Raw genomic sequence first — 20,577 nt, 5'->3', positions numbered from 1 at the left:
GAAACCCTGTCTCTACTAAAAATACAAAAATTAGCTGGGCGTGATGGCGGGTGCCTGTAATCCCAGCTACTCGGGAGACTGAGGTGGGAGAATCACTTGAACCCGGGAGGCCCAGGAGCCAGAGGTTGCAGTGAGCCGAGATCGCGCCATTGCACTCCGGTCCAGGCAACTGAGCAAAACTCCATCAAAAAAAAAAAAAAAAAGAAAGAAAAAGAAAGCAAGAAAGCAAGCAAGAAAGCAAGCAAGAAAGCAAGCAAGCAAGCAAGCAAGCAAGCAAGCAAGCAAGCAAGAAAGAAAGAAAGAAAGAAAGAAAGAAAGAAAGAAAGAAAGAAAGAAAGAAAGAAAGAAAGAAAAGGATTAAAGGCTGTTCCTGCCCTCAATATCACACTTTAAGGAGAAGTACAGACACATTAAAAAATACATAAATCAGCATAAAAATTCCAATGGTAGAGTGTTTAAGCTGCAGTGAAAGCGTAGAGAAGGAAGAATCAAGTCTGAAAAGCTGGAAGAAGCTAAGAGGGCAAAGACCTATCTCACACAGCATCATATTCCCAGGGCCCAGGCACAATGCCTAACAAAAAATTAGTGCTCAATAAATATTTCTTGAGTTGAATTGAGTTAAACTGAATTTGTTCACAACACAGTGTTTAGCCCTAGGAATGCGGCATTAACAACACAAGACGGGTGCAGTGACTCACACCTGTAATCCCAGCACTTTGGGATGCCAAGGTAGGAGAATAACTTGAGGTCAGGAGTTCAAGACCTGCCTGGGCAACATAGCAAGATCCCATCTCTACAAAAAATAATAACAAAAAAAAAAAACCCAGATGTGGTGGCATGTGCCTATACTCCTAGCTACTCAGCAGGCCGAGAAGAGAAGACTGCTTGAGCTCGGGAGTGCAAGGCTGCAAAGAGACATGATTATACCACTGCACTCCAGCCTGGGTGACAGAGCAAGACCCTGTCTCTGAAAAGAAACAAAAATGAAAACGAAAAACCAGACAGTTCACACCTTTGCTCAGCTTACAATCTAGTGCAGTTCTTCACAAATTTTAGCACCCATCAGAATCTTCTAGAAAACTTATGAAAACTGGCCGGGTGCAGTGGCTCACGCCTGTGATCCCAGCACTTTGGGAGGTTGAGGCAGGCGGATTACCTGAGGTCAGGAGTTCAAGACCAGCCTGACCAACATGGGGAAACCCCATCTCTACTAAAAATACAAAAATTAGCTGGACGTGGTGGTGCATGCCTGTAATTCCAGCTACTAGGTAGGCTGAGGTAGGAGAATTGCTTGAACCTGGGAGCCGGAGGTTGCAGTAAGCAGAGATTGCGAATTGCACTCCAGCCTGGGCAACAAGAGCAAAACTCTGTCCCAAAAAAGAAAAAAAGAAAAAGAAAAAAAGAAAACTTATTAAAACCCCAATTGCTGGAGCCCATTTTCAGAGTTTTCCATTCAGCAGGTCTGTGGTGGGGCCCTAGAATTGGTATTTCTGACAGTTTCCCAGGAAATGTTGGTGCTATTGGTCTGGGTTGCATACTTTCAGAGCTACCGGTCAAGTGCAATAGTTCTCAACACTGGCTACACACTGGAATCACTTGCCTAACTTTAAAAAATACCCTGCTAGAAGCATCAGCCCAAACCTATTAAAGGTAATTTTAATGTGCAGGTCAGCACTGAAACCACTGATATGACAAATAGGAGTAGTTAATATTATTTGCTTGCTTGCTATGTAACAGACACCACTTGAAGATCTAATACATATTATGACATTTAGGAACCCCATTTTACAGATGAGAAAACTGAGGCTCAGAGAAGTGAGATAAACTGGCTGAGATCATATAAGGCCAGCACAGTGGGTCATACCTGTAATTCCAGTACTTTGGAAAGACAAGGTGGAAGGATCACTTGAGCTCAGTAGTTCAAGACCAGCCTGGGCAATATAGGGAGACCCTGTCTCTACAAAAAAAAAAATTAACTAGCAAGGTGCTGGTTGGGTGCAGTGGCTCATGCCTGTAATCCCAGTACTTTGAGAGGCCAAGGCAGATAGATCGTCTGAACTCAGGAGTTCGAGACCAGCCTGGGCAACATCTCTACTAAAAAATGTAGAGTTCTTTTTTTTAAACCCATTTCTACTAAAAAATACAAAAAATTAGCCAGGCATGGTGGCATGTGCCTATGGTCCCAGCTACTCAGGAGGCGGAGATGGGAGGATCACTTGAGCCTGTGAGGCAGAGGTTACAGTGAGCCAAGAGTGTGTCACTGCATTAAGGTGTGGGCAATGGAGTGAGACCCTGTCTCAAAAAAAAAAAAAAAAATTAGCCAGGCATGATATACAGTATAGTACAGGTGTTTACCTGTAGTCCCAGCTACTCGGGAGGCTGAAGTGAGAAGATTGCTTGATTCCAGGAGGTTGAGGCAATAGTGAGCCTTGATTGCACTACTGCACTCCAGCCTGAGTGACAGAGCAAGATCCTATCTAAAAAAAAAAAAAAAAGAGCATCCTAGGCGCAGTGGCTCACACCTGTAATCCCAGCACTTCGGGGGCCGAGGCAAGTGGATCACAAAGTCAGGAGATCGAGACCATCCTGGCTAACACGGTGAAACCCCGTCTCTACTAAAACTATAAACAATTAGCCGGGTGGCTGAGGCAGGAGAATCACTTGAACCCGGGAGGCAGAGGTTGCAGTGAGCCGAGATCACACCACTGCACTCCAGTCTGGGTGACAGAGCGAGCCTCCATCTAAAAAAATAAAAAATAAAAAAATAAATACTCATAATAAGCAAGCATTAGTAGGGGAGGAGGGATTGAACCCAGGTATCTCTGACAACAGAGTCCATGCTTATAACCATCATATGTCAGCACCACATGGGCCTCACAGAAACACTGCCCCTGATTTGAATATTGAATGGTGAGTAGAACTTCTCCAGGCAGGCAAAGGAGGAAAAGCATTTAAATACTGAGCTCCACACCTCTGGAGATGCCAAAGGAGAGGCAGGAAGTTAGAGGTATACTAGGAGGGATTTCTGAGCTAGGTAGGAGGGCAGGATGAGATGATCACTGTGGCCCACCTTCCTCCAAGAGCCTAGAATTGTAGAATGAGGCAATCTAGAACCTGATGGCTGCTTTATTTGTAGAAACCTTTCAAGAGGAAAAGGAGAAAAATAGGAGCGCTGACATTTGCTCAGAGTTGCCCTCAAAGAATAATGAGCATATGCTCATTTACAGCATTTAGTTATTTTTTGAACATCTACTGCTTGGTCCTGAAATCTTATCCATCCGAAAACAACTTTATGCTAGTTATCATGCTCTATAAATATTCACAGATAAGAGCCAGGAAAATGTAGGACAGAGGCTACCATATTTATTCATTTAAGTGTTAAAATCATGATTAATTTTTCTCCAAGTTTCCTGATACGTGTATTCTTTCTTTTCATATGCTAGTTTATATTATACACTTTAGTGTTTAATGTGGAAAATTTAGAAAATACAGAACAATGCAAAGAAGGAAATAAAAACTATTGTAATCTCACTGGCCAAAGGAAACTACTGTTGAAATTTTGGGCTGGGTGTGGCGGCTCATGGCTATAATCCTAGCACTTTGGGAGGCTGAGGTGGGAGGATCGCTTGAGCTCAAGAGCTCAAGACCAGCCTGGACAACACAGTGAGACCTCACCTCTAATTTAAATAAATAAATAAATAAGGCCAGGCATGGTGGCTCACACCTGTAATCCCAGCACTTTGGGAGGCTGAGGCATGTGGATCAACTGAGGTCAGGAGTTCAAGATCAGCCTGGCCAACATGGTGAAACCCCGTTTCTACTAAAAATACAAAAATTAGTTGGGTGTGGTGGTGAGCACCTATAATCCCAACTACTCAGGAGGCTGAGGCAGGAGAATCATTTGAACCTGGAAGGAGGAGGTTCAGTGAGCGGAGATCATGCCATTGCACTTCAGCCTGGATACCAAGGGTGAAACTCCATCTCAAAAAAAAAATTAATTAATTAATTAAAAACTAAATTAAAAAAAATAAATTTTGGTTATGACTTTCAGAAATGTTTTCTCCAAGTGTATGTATGTATTCCAAAAACGAAATCAGGCTGTAAATACAATATGTAATCTCTATTTTTTACTTGATATATTGTGATCTTTTTTAAGTCTTTAGATTTAACTCCTATAAATTATTTTATAATTATAAATATGTGAATACTTTTGTTTTTTTTTTTGAGATGGAGTCTCGCTCTGTTGCCCAGGCTGGAGTGCAGTGGCACGATCTCGGCTTACCGCAAGCTCTGCCTCCCGGCTTCACACCATTCTTCTGTTTCACTCTCCTGAGTAACTGGGACTACAGGCACCCGCCACCAAGCCCAGCTAATTTTTTGTATTTTTAGTAGAGACGGGGTTTCACCATGTTAGCCAGGACGGTCTCGATCTCCTGACCTTGTGATCCACCTGCCTCGGCCTCCCAAAGTGCTGGGATTACAGGTGTGAGCCACCGCGCCCGGCCGTGAATACCTTTTAATAATGATGCACTGCCGGAAAACTGCAGTGGGTAAGAAAAGTCAGTCAGTATGGTATTTGTCATTGTTATTATTGTACTGTCCTGAGGCTGCCGTCATGAAGTGTGGATCCATAAAATAGGTGGAGACTCATCTGTGAGTCATTAGTAGCTGACTCAAGAGGAACCAACAATGTTTACTCTCTGAATAGGTGTTTCTACATTTGTGAGGTGATTCAACTTACATTTTTAATCTTGTTGGAGTGAGTAAGGATTGTGAACTTGGAGCACTGGTAGAGTACTTTTCCTCGTTGCTAGTAAAATAGGAAATGGAGGGACTCAATGCAGAACTCCCTTCCCAGGGAACTGCTTTCCTCCTTCGCAGGGAACTGCTGCCTCCCAGAGGATAAATGCACAGTGAAGGTCTTAATGCGAAGCCCGTGGCCACTGCATGTGTTTCCCTTCTTAATGAATGCATTTCCCTCCTTTCTTTTACTTGTTCTTACAGGGTTTCTGTGTAATTTCAGTTTACCCAAGAGTTTTCTAATTTCTTTTGTTATCTGCCTGTGATTTTTCTTTTTTTTTCCTGAAGCCCATATGTATCTGGGAGGACCTGTGACTCCAAAAGGGACTCCACCCTTTCTGAAGACTTCAGTAGTAAAATCTTTCTATTCCTGGAGAATTGCTGTGGATATGTCACAAATAACAGAGGCAGGAGCCTCCTTCGAGAGAGGCCTTTGACTTAAATATAGAATAACTCACCCATGGAAAAATGAGAAAGTCAAGTCCAGTAAAGTACCTAAACTCGAGGGGGCTTTTACAATTGCTTTCAAAAGACCACTAAGACATTACACATATCTAAGAAAAACAGTCGTAAAGATTATCAAGAAGAGCCCGGGCATGGTGGCTCATGCCTGTAATCCCAGCACTTCGGGAGGCTGAGGCAGGTGGATCACCTGAGGTCAGGAGTTTGAGACCAGGCTGGCCAATATGGTGAAACCCCGTCTCTAATAAAATACAATAAATAAATAAATAAATAAGCTGGGTGTGGTGGCGGGCACCTGTAATCCCAGCTACCTGGGAAGCTGAGGCAGGAGAATTGCTTGAACCTGGGAGGTGGAGGCTGCAGTGAGCCAAGATAGCATCATTGCACTGCAGCCTGGGTGACAGAGGGAGACTCTGTCTCAAAAAAAAAAAAAAAAAAAAGATTACCAAGAAGAGTGAGTCATTGGCCAGGCACGGTGGCTCATGCCTCTAGTCCCAACACTTTGGGAGGCTGAGGCAGGTGGATCACTTGAGGTCAGGAGTTCAAGACCAGACTGGCCAACATGACGAAACCCCATCTCTACTTAAAAGCACAAAAACTAGCCGGGCATGGTAGTGCACGTCTATCATCCCAGCTACTCAGGAGGCTGAGGCAGGAGGAGAATCGCTTGAACCTGGTAGGGGGAGTTTGCAGTGAGCCAAGATTGCACCACTGCACTCCAGCCTGGGCGACAGAGCAAGACCCCATCTCAAAAAAAAAAAAAAAAAAAAAAAGGTGAATAATAAAACCTGAAAGGAAAAGGTAAATGCTCTTCTGTTACCTTGTCTATAGGTGCCCAGCAGTAAAATTACACTCTATGCCTTATGGAAATGCATCCAGTACATGCTCGTCTTCAGAAGATGAAAACTTTAAAAAACTTTATTTAGGCCAGGCACTATGGCTCACGCCTGTTAATTCCAGCACTTTGGGAGGCTGAGGCAGGCAGATAACTTAAGGTTAGGAGTTCAAGACCAGCCTGGCCAATATGGTGAAACCCCATCTCTACCAAAAATACAAAAATTAGCCAGGTGTGGTGGTGGGCACCGGTAGTCCCAGCTACTCGAAAGGCTGAGGCAAGAGAATCTCTTGAACCCAGGAGGCGGGGATTATAGTGAGCCGAGATCGCACCATTGCACTCCAGCCTGGGCGTCACCGAGAGACTCTATCTCAAATAAATAAATAAATAAAAAGTAAAAAAATTTTTAAAAACTTTTTTTAAATGTATATTTTTTCTTTTTAAAATAATCTAAAGATTACTTTAGAACCTGTGGTGGAAAAGCAAACAAAAATTTTGACTAGGAAAACATTATTTCCAAGAGGAAAAACTTAAGTTCAGATGAGAGTAAAAACTATATGTGACCAAAATAATATTTAAAAGATATAAATTGGCTGGGCACGGTGGCTCACACCTGCAATCCCAGCACTTTGGGTGGCCAAGGCGGGTGGATCACCTGAGGTCGGGAGTTAGAGACCAGCCTGACCACAGCCTCGACCTCCCAGGTTCAAGTAATCCTCCCTCCTCACCTCCCCCAGCAGCTTCTCTTAATGTTAACACCTTACAGGATCAGAGTACAATGATCAAAACTAAGATATTAACATTGGCGCAATGCTATTAACAAAACTACAGATTTTATTCTGGTTCCCAGTGAGCTTTTATTCATTTTATTTTATTATTATTATTATTGAGACAGTGTCTTGCTTTGTTACCCAGGCGGAGTGCAGTGGCGCCATCTCGGCTTACTGCAACCTCCACCTCCCAGGTTCAAGGGATTCTCCCGCCTCAGCCTCCTGAGTAGCTGGAACTACAGGTGTGTGCCACCATGCCCAGCTAATTTTTGTAATTTTAGTAGAGACAGGGTTTCACCATGTTGGCTAGGCTGGTCTCGAATTCCTGACCTCAAGTGATCCGCCCACCTCGTTCTCCCAAAGTGTTGGAATTACAGGCATAAGCCACAGTGCCCAGCCTATTTTTATTTTTATTTTTGAGACAGAGTCTCGCTCTGTCACCCAGGCTGGCTGAAGTGCTACGATCTTGGCACACTCCAACCTCTGCCTCCTGGGTTCAAGTGATTTTCGTGCCTCAGCCTCTGGAGTAGCTGGGATTACAGGTGTGCACCACCACACACACCTAATTTCCTGTGAGCTTTTAAGTTATGTTTTAAAACCTACTTGGTTGGGTGCAGTGGCTCATGCCTGTAATCCCAGCCCTGTGGAAGGCCGAGGGAGGCAGATCACCGGAGGTTGGAGCTGTACAGCAGTGATTTTGTATTTAAATTTTAACTTTCTGTCACAAATATTTTTGCAAATGTTTAAAATACTAGATGATATTCTGAAGATTTTTAAATTTTCATATATGTAAACAACAAAACATACAATTTATATTGGAAAAAGTGGCACGTTATAAAATTAGGAGTTTGGCTTAAAGGATCCCTTAGATTATCACCTGAGAAAGACTTTTATCTGTTTTGTCACTTGATCACAAGGTGGGTTTTTTTCTTTTTCTTTTTTTGTTTTCAGAGACAAGATCTCAGTCTGCGGCCCAGGCTGGATTACAGTGGTGTGACAATAGCTCACTGCAGTCCCAAACTTGATCTTCCTACTTCAGCCTCCCAAGCAACTGGGACTACAGGCAAGTGCCACTGTGTCCAGCTAATTTTTTTTTTTTTTTTTTTTTTTCTGTAGAAACAGAGTCTCACTCTGTTATCCAGGCTGGTCTTGAACTCCTGGCCTCAAGTGATCCTACCATGTTGGTCTCCCAAAGTGTTGGGATTAAAGGCGTGAGCTGCTGTGCCCGGCCAATCACAGGTTTTGAAAGTAAGAAACTATAATTATCCACTTAATTGTAAAGATTCCATTCCTAAGTCTCTCATCAAAAACAGTGGTTCTCAAAGTGTAGTCCTCAGATCAGCAGCACCAGCATTATCTGGGAACTTGTTAGAAACGCAAATTCCCAGCAACCTATGTTTTAACAGAATTGGGTGATTCTGAAGGCGAAAATTTAAGAATTTCTGATTTAAAGAGTTGTCTTGATGACAAAAGGAGGTGAGGGGAAGAAGAGACTAAAAGAGAAAAAAATTCCAATGGGACATTCAACCTGACTGTTAACAGGAAGGTCTGTTTCACACTTTGTTTTTAAGGATTTAGATTGTACTGGCGGGGCACGGTGGCTCACGCCTGTAATCCCAGCACTTTGGGAGGTCGAGGCGGGCAGATCACAAGGTCAGGAGTTCGAGACCAACATGGTGAAACACCGTCTCTACTAAAAATACAAAAACTAGGCCGGGCGCAGTGGCTCAAGCCTGTAATCCCAGCACTTTGGGAGGCCGAGACGGGCAGATCACGAGGTCAGGAGATCGAGACCATCCTGGCTAACACGGTGAAACCCCATCTCTACTAAAAAAATACAAAAAACTGGCCAGGCGAGGTGGCGGGCGCCTGTAGTCCCACCTACTCGGGAGGCTGAGGCAGGAGAATGGCGTGAACCCAGGAGGCGGAGCTTGCAGTGAGCTGAGATCAGGCCACTGCACTCCAGCCTGGGCGACAGAGCCAGACTCTGTCTCAAAAAAAAAAAAAAAAAAAAAATACAAAAACTAGCTGGGCGTGGTGGCACGCACCTATAGTCCCAGCTACTCAGGAGGCTGAGGCAGAAGAATCACTTGAACCCAGGAGGTGAAGGTTGCAGTGAGCCTTGATCACGCCACTGTACTCCAGCCTGGGTGCCAGAGTGAGACTCCATCTCAAAAAAAAAAACAAAATTCCAATGGGACATTCAAGCTGACTGTTAACAGGAAGGTCTTGTTTCAGACTTTGTTTTTAATAACTTAGATTGTACCGGCTGGCCGCGGTGACTCACGCCTGTAATCCCAGCACTTTGAGGACAGTGTAATTTGTACTTTATGTAAGTCGTTACAGATAAATGTACTTTGGTAACTGAAATTTGCACTGTGTTGTGGGAGGACTGGTCATGTCTACCTGACATTTTTGCATATTGGAACCATGCAAAGAGAGGATTGCCTACATTGATTTCTTTTATTTTTCTGAGATGGAGTCTCGCTCTGTCGCCCAGGTTGGAGTGCAGCTGGAGACAGGTGGATCACAAGGTCAGGAGTTCGAGACCATCCTGGCCAACATGGTGAAACTCCACCTCTACTGAAAATACAAAAATTAGCTAGGCGTGGTGGCACGTGCCTGTAGTCCCAACTACTTGGGAGGCTGAGACAGAAGAACTGCTTGAACCCAGGAGGCAGAGGTTGCAGTGAGCCGAGATCGCACCACGGCACTCCAGCGTGAGCAACAGAGTGAGACTTTGTCTCAGAAAATTTTAAAAAATGAAAAAAAAAATTAGATTGCAGTTTGTTTCTCGTAAGTACAGACTCACCTTTGTGACACAGCAAGGTTTGGACTTGGCCACCTTTGACCTGAGTGAACTGTTTCCAAAAACTACAAAACAATTTACATACACCTAATATATTGATAGCCTCTTCTGCCAGAAACCAATTTGATCATTCTCTTGTCAAGAAATCAATGTAGGCAGGTCGGGCGCAGTGGATCACGCCTGTAATCCCAGCACTTTGGGAGGCCGAGGTGGGCAGATCACAAGGTAGATCAAGACCATCCTAACTAACACGGTGAAACCCCGTCTCTACTAAAAATACAAAAAATTAGCCGGGCATGGTGGTGGGTGCCTGTAGTCCCAGCTACTTGGGAGGCTGAGGCAGGAGAATGGCGTCAACCTGGGAAGGTGGAGCTTGCAGTGAGCCGAGATCGTGCCACTGCAGTCCAGCCTGGGTGGCAGAGCTAGACTACGTCTCACAAAAAAAAAAAAAAAAAAGGAAAGAAAGAAAAAAGAAATCAATGCAGGCAATCTTCTCTTTGCATGGTTCCAATATGCAAAAATTTCACGTAGATATGACCAGTCCTCCCACAACACAGTGCAAATTGCAGTTACCAAAGTACATTTATCTGTAACCACTTACATAAAGTACAAATTTCACTGTCTTCAAATAACAGATACGTGTTGTGAGCAGTTACCAGTCACATCAATTCTTTCAAAGTGTATTGATGAGTCACTGTGTACTTGTTATTTGGTTCATCCACAGTCTAGCAGAGTATGTAGTTGCTTCTTTGTCTCCAAGTGATAAATCCACATGACAGTTTGCAAAAATAGGTCATCAAAAAAGGGAGGAGCTGGGTAGTGGCTAGCACCTGTAATCCCAGCTACTGGGGAGGCTGAGGTGGGAGGATCGCTTGAGCCCGAGTTAGAGAGCAGCCTGGGCAATACAGTGAAACCCTGACTGCAAAAAAAAAAAAAAAAAAAAAAAAAAAAAATTTAATTTAAAAAGAGGGTACTGCTCATTAGCCAGGAATGGTGGCGTGCACCTGTAATCCCAGCTACTCAGGAGGCTGAGGCAGGAGAATCACTTGAACCGGGAGGCAGAGGTTGCAGTGAGCCAAGATTGCACCACTGCACTCCAGCCTGGATGACAGAGTGAGACTCTGTCTCAAAAAAAAAAAAAAAAAGAGAGAGGGAATTGCTCAATGAAGATGAAAGTGAAGCAAAGAAAGAAAAAGTGATATTGTTAGAAGTGGAATGGGATGTGAGTACAAGATACCCCACTTGGGAAATGTTGATCCTGCTGTCATTCTTGAGATAAGATATGAAGCCAGAGGAATTTTGTGAAGGGGAATTTATCGACATAAATGTGGAACATGATTGTGAGAAAAAGGATAAAGATGTCCCAGATAAAGTGATGTCTCCAGAAAAACTTCACATTGAAGAGATCCCTCAGATGTCATAGCATTGAAAACACAAAAGATAAAACCTTGTAAGCAAAAATAAGTTGTCAAATTGTACTACCCAGAGAGCTGGGACCTAGATCAATAGGTTTTCAGGGAATTAGGGGTTGACAAATTTTATATTAAATTGGGAATGTGTTAGTTCAGAAATTGTTGTGTCTTATATGCATTACCTTTATCCTCTAAAGTTTTGTGTCCTCTTGGTTGACATTCTTAATAAGTAATTGATCTTATAATAATATTTAATTCGTTGTCTTTTTTCTAAAACATAGAAATACTTGTGAATTTTCTTAATTAAGCCAGCAAAGGATTTTTGGTGCTTCTCTCACATTTATGTTGGTTAAAAAGAAGGAAGTGGAGGAGAAAGGAGAGAGAAAGGGGAAGACTCTCGCTTCCATTTTTTTTCTTTCTTCTTCTCTTGAGACAGGGTCTCATTCTGGAGCCGTGACCTCTCCTGGGCTCAAGCGATCCTCCCATCTTAGCCTCCTGAGTAGTTGGGGCTACAGACATGTGCCACCATGCCTGGCTAATTTTTGTATTTTAGTAGAGACGAGGTCTCTGCTATGTTGCCCAGGCTAGTCTCAAACTCTTGGCCTTAAGTAATCTGGTCACCTGGGTATCCCAAAGTGTGGGGATTACAGGCTTGAGTCATCATGCTTGGGCTCAATTTTTTTTTTTTTTAGACAGAGTGTCACTCTTGTTGCCCAGGTTGGAGTGCAATGGCACAATTTCAGCTCACTGCAACCTTTGCCTCCCGGGTTCAAGCGATTCTCCTGCCTCAGCCTCCTGAGTAGCTGGGATTACAGGCATGCGCCACCACGACCGGCTAATTTTGTATTTTTAGTAGAGATGGGGTGTCTCCATGTTGGTCAGGCTGGTCTCAAACTCCCAACCTCAGGTGATCTGCCCACCTTGGCCTTCCAAAGTGCTAGGATTACAGGTGTGAGCCACCGCACCTGGCCCACGTTTTCTTTTTTGTGTAGTATATAATTACTATCTTAGGGATTCAATTCTTCTATGTCTTAGTCTTTTTTTATTATTTTTTATTTTTATTATTATTTTTTTAACAGAGATGGGTTTTTGCCGTATTGCTCAGGCTGGTCTCTAACTCCTGAGTTCAGGAAATCCTCCTGCCTCAGCCTCCCAAAGTGCTGGGATTACAGGCATGAGCCACTGTGCCCAGCGTATTTTAGTCATTTTAAATGTGCTCATTGCATGTTCTCTTTTAGATAATCTTTCCATAATCCGAAATTCACGACCATGCACCTGGCTGTTTTTTGTTGGGACTGACTCACAGGCATGGTGAGCAGTTTCCATGTATGTCTGGAGCACAAGTTCATCGGTAGCAGGGCTTGCTTTTTCCTGAGAGAATTCATCGTGAGAAAGAGTCCTGGCACGTCTGTTCTCTGTTGACTTCTGCCGAGAGTCTTGGAACGTCACTGGGCTTGTACACATTTCTATAAGTTCTCATATTAGAGTTTGGGGTACCACATAGGTAAAAAAAATTCAAACTCTAAACGCCTATGAAAAACTAAACTCTGAGATGTTAACAGTGAGGGAACACAGGTGAGACGAATATGGAGAAACTCTGTGTACTACCTGTAGCTTTTCTGCAAACTTACAGTTATTCCTAAATAAAAAGTATTTTTTAGGCCGGGCACAGTGGCTCATGCCTGTAATCCCAGCACTTCGGGAGGCCGAGGAGGGTGAACCACTTGAGATCCGGAGTTTGAGACCAGCCTGGCCACCATGGCGAAACCCCGTCTCTACTAAAAATACAAAAATTAGCCGGGTGTGATGGCGCATGCCTGTAATCCCAGCTACTCGGGAGGCTGAGGCAGGAGAATTGCTTGAACCTGGGAGGCAAAGGTTGCAGGGAGCTGAGATTGTGCCACTGCACTTCAGCTGGGGCGACAAAGTGAGACTCTGTCTCATATATGTATGCATATGTACACACACACACACACACACACACATATATATATATATATATATATATATATTTTTTTTTTTTTTTTAACGAAGCCCCTAGATTACTAAAGCCAATTCAACCCTTAGGTCGTTTGGAAGGAAAATAAATCTCCCCAAAATCAAAGTCAAGCTGGGAACTGCGTAGGGCAAACCTGCCTCCCGTTCCATTCCTAAATAAGATAGCTACAAAGAGTTTAAAAAGCTACACACCTCCCTCGCAATCTGCCCACCAGGAAATTCCCTGCGGACAAAGTACAGGCTGAACTCAAAGTCATCGCTCTGCTCACATGAGACAAATGCATATCTGATTGCTTCCTTTGCCCTGCTGTTTCACCAAGCCAGACTAAGACATAAGTGACTATTCTGGTAAATTGTGCCTTCAGTGAAAGGCTAATCAGAAACTCAAAAGAAAACATTTGTCTCTTATCTACCTATGACCTGAAAACCTCCTCCTTGCTTCGAGTTGTCCCGCCTTTCTGGACTGAACCAATGTACATCTTACAATGTACATCTTACAATGTACATCTGACATGTCTCATGCCTCCCTAAAGTGTATAAAGCCAAACTGTGCCCAAACCACCTTGGGGCACCTGTTGTCAGGATGTCCTGAGGCTGTGTCACAGGTGCATCCTTAACCTTGACAAAATAAAGTTTCTAAATTGAATGAGACCTGTCTCAGATACCTTTTGGCTTACAGTAGTCAGAGTCAGCTTATATCCTTGTTGGTCTTCACTTTCCTCCTCATTTGATATATCTGCCAATAGTCCTTTTGCCTTGCACGCTCAGCTATGAATTTAAAATAATTTGTGTTCACCAGGTTCAGTGGCTCACATCTGTAATACCAGTGACTCAGGAGGCTGAGACAGGAGGATTGGTTGAGATTAGGAATTCAAGACCAGTCTAGGCAATATAGCAAGATCCCCATTTCTTAAAAAATTAGCCAGGTGTGGTGGCACACGTCTGTAGTCCCAGCTACTAAGGAGACTAAGGTGAGACTATAGCTTGAGCCCAGGAGTTTGAGGCTGTGGTGAGCTACGATTGCACCACTGCACTCCAACCTGGGCAACAGGCCAAGACCCTGCCTCTGAAAAAGAAAAATTGTGTCATAATTTATCTAGTATTTGTGAAAGTTATCAGGTCATGTTAATTCACTACACATAGCCTTAATTCCACATTTTCTCTTTAACCGGCACTAATCAAGCTTTCATCCCTACCACTGAATTTTATGTTTAGTCAACATTACCAATAGCATCCATCTTGCAAATCCAGTGGTCATTTCTTAGTAGTCATATTAATATTTCATCAGCATTTAAACCTTTGAGAAATCCCTCCTTGAAACTCCATATTCTCTTGGTTTGTCACACTCTCTTCTTTTTCCTACCTCTCCTCAGTCTTCTCTGTGGACTCATACTCCTTTGCTGACCTTTAAATGTTGAATATGGCCGGGCGCGTTGGCTCACGCCTGTAATCCCTGCACTTTGGGAGGCCGAGATGGGCGGATCACCTGAGGTCAGGAGTTCGAGACCAGTCTGGCCAACAAGGTGAAACCCTGTCTCTACTAAAAATACAAAAATTAGCCGGGCACGGTCGCAGGCACCTGTAATCCCAGCTACTCGAGAGGCTGAGGCAAGAGAATCACTTGAACCCCGGAGGCGGAGGATGCAGTGAGCCAAGACCTTGCCATCGCACTCCAGCCTGGGCAACAAGAGTGAAACTGCATCTCAAAAAAATTAAATAAGTAAAAATAAATGTTGAATATTTCTGGACTCAGTCCTCTATCCAGTCTCCTAATTCTATGCTCATTCTCTATTTGATCCCATCCAGTCCAGTGATTTTCAATGCCATATATATGTCAATGACTCCCACACTGAGATCTTCCAACCTGATTTCTCACTCCCAGTCCCTGTTTCAGGCTTACATATACAACTTTATATAACTGCCCACTCAACATCCCTGTTTGAGTGTCAGACTTAATATGACCCAAACAAAATTCTCAGTTTGGTGTCAACAATAGCAGCAAACAGAAGGGAGAAGTAAATCACTATGGCATAGCAAAAACCTCTTCGTGGGATACTAGGTAGGCTTTTGAGTGCACACATGGCCCTCCCCAAGTCTAACAATATGACACAGAAAAAAAAAAAACAGTTCTCTACATGATCACCAAATGTCAGGTGTACCTTCACGAGGGCCCTCAATCCAGAGGTCTTTTTATTCACTATTTTTGGAGAATAAACCTCTAGCCAGAGTGGAGGAGGGAAAGTTGCCTAATTACCTGGGGCAGGGGGAGAAATTCCTGAAGTTCCACTGCATTTTCAACAGATTTTCAACCCGCGTCTGTGTTTTACTCTCACGTCCCCATGTCCAAAGGCGCCTGGTGCCACCAGTTCCTGGTTTTTGGGTCTTTCCGCAGCTTAGATGAAGTTGCTTATCAGCTTTCCTCACTTCCCTTTTAGGACTAAGCTTTCTCCCATCTGCTAATTTCGTCATCGTTTTCCCATTTGCTTTCCAATTTAAGCAGCTTTGTGGGCTGTTGTCTCTTTTCCAATTTTTTTTTTTGAGACAGGGTTTTTCTCTGTCACCCAGGCAGGAATGCAGTGGCATGATCTTGACTGACAGCAGCCTCCACCTCCCCGGACTCAGGTGATCTTCCCACCTGTAATACCACACCCAGCTCATTTTTTGTTTTTTTTGTTTTTGTTTTTGTTTTTTTTGTAGAGGTGGGGTTTCGTCATGTTGCCTAGGCTAGTTTCAAACTCCTGGGCTCAAGGCATCCACCTGCATCAGCCTCCCAAAGTGCTGGGATTACAGATGTGAGCCACCATGCCCGGCCTTTAAGTCCTTTTTAATAACACTTTTTACTGTACTTTAGTGAGCTTTCAGGAGAGAGTAGAAGTTAAATAGCAATATTCCGATTTTAACCAAAATTCAAGACTGTAATCCATAGAGACGAAATTCCGTTTGAAGAGGAAGGGCAAGAAGGAGCGAAGGTAGGGCCATGGGAGCCCCTGGGAGCCTCGAAATCCACCTAGATCCACACACTATTCAGAGTTCCCTGGGAAGCCCTGAAACCTCAGTTCTCACTAATTAGCCTACAGGATTGCCCTGGGGAACTCACATTTCGGTTCACTCAAGCACAGCACTTAAGCAACTATCTTGAGATAAATCCTTTAATATCCATACAATCCAACCCTTTCCAGGCCTTTTACTTATAAGAACCAAGCGGACTGCAAAGAAAGCGGCCAAAGTTGGAAAATAGGTGCCCCGAAGGCATAGTTAGTAATTATGCCTCAGGTGTACCCTGTTGAACATCCATTCCTAATGATTCCTCACTGTCTACAAACACAGCTGAGACATCAGATAGAGATTGAGTACCTCTATTTTATCAGACTGACTTAGATCTGATTAATCTAAATTCCCATATACTTACAGAAATACATGCCCTGACTCTGCTTTTGAAACCTGGAACATCACTAGGTTCTCTTTCTTTTTTTTTTGAAACAGGGTTTCACTCTGTTGCCCAAGCTGGAGTGCAATGCTGCGATCTCGGTTCACTGAAACCTTCAATTCCTGGATTCAAGCAGTGTTTGCACCTCAGCCTCCAGAGTAACTAGGATTACAGGCGCCTGCCACCACACCTGGCTAACTTTTTTGTATTTTCAGTGGAGCCAGGGTTTTGCTATGTTGGCCAGGCTGGTCTCGAACTCCGGCCTCCAGTGATCCACCCACTTTGGACTCCTAGAGTGCTGGGATTACAGGCGTGAGCCACCGTGCCTGGCCTACTCAGTTCACTTTATTTTTTTATTTTTTGAGATGGGGTTCCGCTCTTGTTGCCCAGGATGGAGTACGATGGCGCGATCTCAGCTCACCGCAACCTCCGCCTCCCGGATTCAAGTGATTCTCCTGCCTCAGTCTCCTGAGTAGCTGGGATTACAGGCATGTGTCACCATGCCTGGCTAATTTTTTGTATTTTTGGTAGAGACAGTGTTTCTCCATGTGGTCAGGCTGGTCTTGAACTCCTGACCTCAGGTGATCCGCCCGCCTCAGCCTCCCAAAGTGCTGGGATTACAGGCGTGAGCCACTGTGCCAGGCCATACTTAGTTCACTTTCGATAGATTTGCCTTTCAATATCTACTTCAGTGAATCTAATAGATTCAACAGTTGAAGGCAGGAAAATCATGAAGTTCCTGTTGAAGAACTCCAAAGGATCTTTTGCCTTTTACTTATTCTGGAATGAGGGAGTTCAGACAGGGAGCATCTCCTTTGCTTTCTGCAGGGAGTTTGCCAACTGAGTTTATCACAGCACCAGCCTTATCCGAAAACCAAGTTTTGAGCTGTGTTCATATTAGAAGCACCCTGGGCCAGGCAGCTTAAGACCAGGAGTTTGAGACCAGCCTGGACAATGTGGCAAAAACCCTGTCTCTACACAAAATACCAAAATTAGCTGGGTGTGGTAGTACGTGCCTGTAGTCCCAGCTACTGGGGGGCAGGGGTGCTGAGGCAGGAGGATGGCTTGAGCCCAGGAGGTTGAGGCTACAGTGAGCCACGATCATGCCACTGCACTCCAACCTGGGCCACAGAGTGAGACCCTGTCTTCAAAAAAGAAAAAAGAAAAAAAAAAAAAAGACTGGACATGGTGGCATGTGCCTGTAATCCCAACTACTTGGGAGGCTGACGTGAGAGGATCACTTGAGCCCAGGGGGCAGAGGGAACAGCTCAGGAAAAGTTTCAGTATTTCTTATTATATATAATGAGAGACAGAGCCTTGTGTTAGAAAACAAACAAACAAACAAAACTTTTTTTCTCTAATGTCTCACTACAACAATCAACACAGAAGACTTCTCTCACCAGACATGTGGAGATGTCCCCCCACACACCAAGCAGAGGACACCAGCTGAGTGTCTTCCAGTTTAATTCAATTCTGACGTTATCTTCCTGGATAGCCTCAGAAACCACAGGTTGAGGGCTCAGTCCTGCAAGTCTGCGCCACCCCTTCTCACCATTCACAAGTCCATGCCTCAGGAACTTCTGACCAACAGGCTTCAGGTTGGGGTTCCCACAAACTCCTCTTTGGGTTTGATTAATTTGCTAAAGTGGCTCATACAACTCAAGGAAACATTTAAGTTTACTGGTTTATTATAAGGATTTTTAAAAAATATGAATAAACAGATGAAGAGATATTGATACATACCTACATACTGAGAGGTCTGGAAGGGTCCTGAGCACAGGAACTTCTGTGCCTGAAGAGTTGGTTGAAATAGTTCTTTTTATTTTTTTTGAGATGGAGTTTCGCTCTTGTTGCCCAGACTGGAGTGCAATGGCGTGATTTCAGCTCACTGCAACCTCTGCCTCCCAGGTTCAGGCGATTCTCCTGTCTCAGCCTCCTGAGTAGATGGGATTACAGGCACCCGCCACCACGCCCAGCTAATTTTGTATTTTTAGTAGAGACGGGGTTTCTCCATGCTGGTCTCGAACCCCCACCTCAGGTGATACACCCGCCTCGGCCTCCGAAAGTGTTGGGATTAAGGGCACGAGCCACCGCGCCTGGCTGTTCAACGAGTTCTTATTCACCTTCCTGTCAGCCTCCATGTGTTCAGGTCTCCAGAACTCCCTAAACCCTGTCCTCTTGAGCCTTTCATGGAGACTTCTTGGATAGGCATGACCGAAGCATGGACAACCATGTTGAAATGTGATTGGACAAAAAGGGAATGATCTAAACCCAGCAAGGCCTGTCTGTTCAGATTCTTCTTGGCTCTTCAGTGCAGCATTCTTACCTCCAGGTTATGAGGCAGAACTTCCTCTGGAATGGAGAGTTTTATGACTCACAATTAGAGTCCTGTGTCAGGCAAGTGAAAGAAGGCAAGAGAAGGTCAAAGAGAGAGAGTCTGTTTACTGTGACATGGGCTATGGGAGTTATAAGTCACGAACCACGGATGAAAACGCATATATTGGCCAGGTGCTGTGGCTCACAACTGTAATCTTATAGCACTTTGGGAGGCTGAGGTGGGAGGATCACTCGAGCTCGGGAGTTCTAGAACAGCCTGGGTAACATAGTGAGACCTCATCTCTAAAAATAAATAAATAAGTAAATAAAACACACACATACACACACACACACACACTAGTATCACAAGTTCCTGGGAAAGCAAAATGGATGGGTGTGTGTCTAACCTAATGGTCTGCAACCTGGCCTACAGAGGAAGCTGGAAGAGTTGAAGGAGAGTATTCTGGGCTATTAATTCCTGGCTAGTAGAACTGAACAGAACAGCAGAACTGCATTGCACTGGGCATGCTCAGCCAGACAGGCAGAAATTGTTGAATTTTTGTTGCAACTTGGAGTGCCAGTGAATGATAAAGGCGATGCAGGTTGGTCTCCTCTTCATACTGCGGCTTCCGCTGGGCAGGATGAGATTGTAAAAGCCCTTCTGGGAAAATGTGCTCAAGTAAATGCTGTCAGTCAAAATGGCTGTACTCCCCTACATTATACAGCTTCCAAACACAGGCATGAGATTGCTGTCGTGTTACTAGAAGGCGGGGCTGATCCAGCTGCTGAGGACCGTTGTGAGGCTACAGCAATGCACCAGGCAGCAGCCAAAGGTAACTTGAAGATGATTCCCATCCTTCTGTACTACAGAACATCCACGAACATCCAGACACTGAGGGTAACACTCCTCTACACTTAGCCTGTGATGAGGAGAGAGTGGAAGAAGCAAAACTACTGGTGTCCCAAGGAGCGAGTATTTACACTGAGAAGAAGAAAAGACACCCCTGCGAGCGGCCAACGGTGGCCTGGGTTTAATACTCAAGAGAATGGTGGAAGGTTAAACAGCTTGGATTTATTCTTAACTTTTTTTTTTTTTTTTTTTTTGAGACAGTGTCTTGCTCTGTCACCCAGACTGGAGTGCAGTGGCACAATCTCGGCTCACTGCAACCTCCGCCTCCCGGGTTCAAGCAATTCTCCTGCCTCAGCCTCCTGAGTAGCTGGGACTACAGGCATGTGCCACCACGCCCGGCTAATTTTTTGTATTTTTAGTAGAGACGGGCTTGCACCATCTTGGCCAGGCTGGTCTCGAACTCCTGACCTCAAGTGATCTGGCTGCCTCGGCCTCCCAAAGTGCTGGGATTACAGGCATGAGCCACCGTGCCCGGCCCTATTCTTACTTTGTATGTTGTGTTGTTGTTGTTCCCAGTGTCCTGGAAACTAATGTACTTGTGCACAAGACATCATCTATGAACGATAAAGTTTTCTCACCTTCAAAGTCGTATAAACACATTGACCTGCTGAGTTACTTGTTCTAAGCTTACAGCCTGCTTTCCAGGCATCGAGTAACTGTTGAGATTGCTCTACTGCTGTCATATATTCTTGTGTATTGAATTCTGGTTAATTTTGAGTAACTAATTCTGTGGCTGTTGTGGGTTTTCAGCACCCTCCCATGTACCTTATATCCCTTTTTGAAACAGCTCCAATAGAAATAAGCCAGCGGTTCTGCCAGATGTTTCTATGTGGATTCT

General features: G+C 44.3%; 1 pseudogene; it reads left to right on the top strand.

Moving 5' to 3' along the window:
* Nucleotides 1-19,061: 19,061 nt before the first annotated feature.
* On the top strand, nucleotides 19,062-19,929 carry LOC126946432 (26S proteasome non-ATPase regulatory subunit 10-like; annotated as a pseudogene).
* The last annotated feature ends 648 nt before the right edge of the window (nucleotides 19,930-20,577 follow it).

This window comes from Macaca thibetana, chromosome 2, assembly GCF_024542745.1.
Source record: "Macaca thibetana thibetana isolate TM-01 chromosome 2, ASM2454274v1, whole genome shotgun sequence".
NCBI classification, from domain to species: Eukaryota; Metazoa; Chordata; class Mammalia; order Primates; family Cercopithecidae; genus Macaca; species Macaca thibetana.
This window is presented reverse-complemented; position numbering and strand designations above follow the sequence as displayed.